Raw genomic sequence first — 3,513 nt, forward strand, 5'->3', positions numbered from 1 at the left:
TGGTAGAAGGAAGAGAAGAATGAAAATCCTGAAAGCTGTGGGTGTGGAGAGGTAAATGCCAAAACCAGTAACACAGCAACTTTAGGTTAAAAGGTATCTGTAAAGATCTCTTTTTTGTTTGTTTCTTTTAATCATGCATGTTTGTTTGTTTGTTTTCTGTGCTTGAGATGTGATGTTACACATCTTAAAACCTGGCTGGCCTGAGAAGACTGACCACCACCCCAGAGCTAGGAAACTTCCTAGAGCTAGTAAAAATCTCTCTGCATGCATCTTTCTTCTGTAAGACAATCAATTCCAGATCCTAAGACCACAGACCACTCTCTGACAGCCCAAGGCCAACAGGAAGCTTCTAAACTAGCTCAGTCCTGAAATGTTTACTCTTTCTCACCTAGCATGCCTCTGGAAAATATGGATGGCTCCCTAGCCAAGACTTTCTCCTTATTCTTCCTTCTGTCTTTCCTAAAAGAAATCCATATCTATGAGGGAAAGTTAGGTTATGGTTTGAATGTGAAGGTCTCCCACAGGCTCGTGTGTTGAAAGTTTGGTCCCCAGATGTTAGAGCTATTTGGAAAGGTGATGGAAACTTGAGGTGCAGAGCCTTGGCTGGAGCCCAGGGCTCACAGGGGAGTGTCTTTGAAAGCTGATCCTGGCCCCAGTCTTTATAGAACCAACAGCTTTAAACACAATCTGTAGAAGTGTGAAAATTTGTCCCCCAAAAGTACCTGTCTTGCTTAGTGACTAGTAGAGGTATTTTATGAGATAAAGAAGTAGGGTGGTCTGAGATGTGGGGGAAGGTAGTTAGAGGAAGAAATGCCAAAGTAATCAGCGCTATGCACATAGATAAACAAGGTCATGGCTCTTCATAAGATGAAGATTCAGCAAGTGACAGCATAGCCTGAGTACAACAGAATTAAACTGCTTTTGCTAAAAGCATTGAGTTCTTGTGTAAATAGGACAAGTCAATCTCTGCCTCCATGTTGCATCTGTCTCCTTCCCTGCCATAAAACTGTCATATTCCAACACATAAATGTATTGCTCATTTAAAAAGTAGATGTCTAAAAATGGCAATAGCAATGTTCATTATCTTTCAAGTTTCCTAATTTCTCTCTTCCCTCTCTAAGGCTGAAGACACTAAAATAAGAGTCACTAAGATATTTCCAAGATTTACAGAGATATTCTTGTTTTTTGGGGGGGGGGATCCGGTCATGGGGTCTGAACTCTGGGCCTGGGCGCTGTCCCTCAGCTCTTCAGCTCAAGGCTACTGCTCTACCACTTGAGCCACAGTGCCACTTCCAGCTTTTTTCTTTTTGCTTATGTGGTGCTGAGGAATTGAACGCAAGGCCTCATGCATGCAAGGCAAGCACTCTACCACTGAGCCACCTTTCCAGCCCCTACAGAGACATTCTTAGCAAAGGATTATCAACCACCAGCATTTACAATGGGCTGTTACAGAACACTGAAGTGGCATCTGTAGGTCTCAGGCATTGTTCTAAGTCTGAAGAAGGCCTACTCATTGTCCTAGCTATCTCTATTTTGTTCCTCTGGTTCTCTTTCTCTCTCTCTTTCTCTCTCTCTCTTTCTCTCTCTGAATCGTGTGTGTGTGTGTGTGTGTGTGTGTGTGTGTGTGTGTGTGTGTGTCTCCTAGTCCTGGGGCTTGAACTCAGGGCCTGGATACTGTCCCTCAGCTTTTGGGCTTAAGGCTAACACTCTACTCACAGCTCTACATCCAGATTTTTTGATCATTTATTGGAGATCAGAGTCTCACAGACTTTTCTACCTGGGCTGGCTTTGAACCACAATGCTCACATCATAGCCTTCTAAATAGTTAATAGAGATGAGCAATGAGCACCCAGCTCTCTCAGAATCATTTCTTCTCTCCAGTTTACTTCAAATTCCAGGAACATCACTTCATGATGGAAACCAAGGCTGCCCACCATCCTCTCCTCATGAGGACTGTATTGTCCCCCTCAAATAATAACAGTTTCCTGGGTACCATCAGGACATTATAGAGCAAAACCTAAGATCACAGCCAATCACACCAGCTTGACTGTTTGGCTGTACACAGTTCTTGCCCCCCATTCAAGTACTTTTTCTTCAAGAACTTTATCTATATCATGCTGTGCCTATTGCTTGCACCTTGACAATTTTCTTAGGAAAACTACACTGAAAATAAATTCAATTCTTGTTTCGCTATGATCTACTCTGTCTCTGATTGGACTCTCAAGTTGGTAGGTAAGCAAATCTGATCTGTTGTACCTCTAGTGTAAAGCACTGGCTTAGTATTCTAGTAATAATGAATATTTGGCCATCTGCTGTGGAAAGTTTGCCCATTGAACACAATTAAGGGGTTGATAGCTTCATGAAGTTCTAGAAATACAAAGCTAGCTATTTCCAAATCCCTAACTAAAACAACTACATTATTACCTAGTTCACCATACACCAGAGATATTTATAGTAGAACTAGCAATAAAGTTTGTTGTTTAGTGAACTAACTTTTGTTTAGTGAACTAACTTCTCAAAGTTTGTGATAAAGGCAAATGACTGGAAGCAAGTGAAATTAGAAGTTTTATTCAAGTTTTCTCTGAGTTTCAAAAGAAAGAACATAAGCTGGGCCTTGATGGCTCATGTCTATAATCCTAGCTTCTCAAGAGACTGAGAGAGAGCTGGAAGATCATGGCTGGAAAGTGGCCCAGTCAGAAAGGTCCATAAGATTCTAGCTTCGATTAATCAGCAATAAACTGGCTGGAGCAAAACTGGCTGGAGGTGTTGCCCCAGTGGTAAGTGTTAGGTTTTTTAAAAAGAGGCTGAAGCAGGGTACCCATGGCTCATGCCTGTAATCCTAGCTACTCAGGAAGCTGAGATCTGAGGATCATGGTTCAAAGCCAGCCCGGGCAGGAAAGTCCATGAAACTCTTATCTCCAATAAACCACCAGAAAACCAGAAGTGACGCTGTGGCTCAAGTGGTAGAGCACTCGCCTTGAGCTGAAGAGCTGAGGGACAGCGCCCAAGCCCCACAACCGACCAAAAAAGAAAGAAAGAAAGAAAGAAAAAGAGGCCTAGTAAGAAGAGCACCACGCACGTGGTATTCAGGTAAGGGGTAGGTTTATTCATCGGTCCGGCTGGCACCAGGCCATGTTGGCCCTCCATGTGGCTGGGAAAGGCCCGGGAAAGACAATGTCTGGCCCTGGGGTAGGCCTTATCTAGGATAGGGGCGGGGAAAGGTGCGGCCACATCTAATCCAGATGTGACCTCTTCCAGGTGTGCCAGTTGCCTAGGTAACGCAGGTAGTAGGCGGAGACTTTGCTGCGAGGAGGGTGGAGTCTGCTGGACATCCAGGAGCGGACCTTACTGTAATGTCAGCCACAAGCCACTAGAGCAAGTGTGCAGCCCTGAGTTTAGGAAGCAACAAGCCAGCAAGCAAGTAAGCAAGAAAAAAAGAGAGAGAAAGAGAGAGAAAGAAAAAGGAAGAAAATGAGAATGGCTCAAACCTGTCACAAAAAACAATTTATTTTG

This window comes from Dipodomys spectabilis, unplaced genomic scaffold, assembly GCF_019054845.1.
Source record: "Dipodomys spectabilis isolate Male_0828 unplaced genomic scaffold, ASM1905484v1 ptg000019l, whole genome shotgun sequence".
Classification (NCBI taxonomy): domain Eukaryota; kingdom Metazoa; phylum Chordata; class Mammalia; order Rodentia; family Heteromyidae; genus Dipodomys; species Dipodomys spectabilis.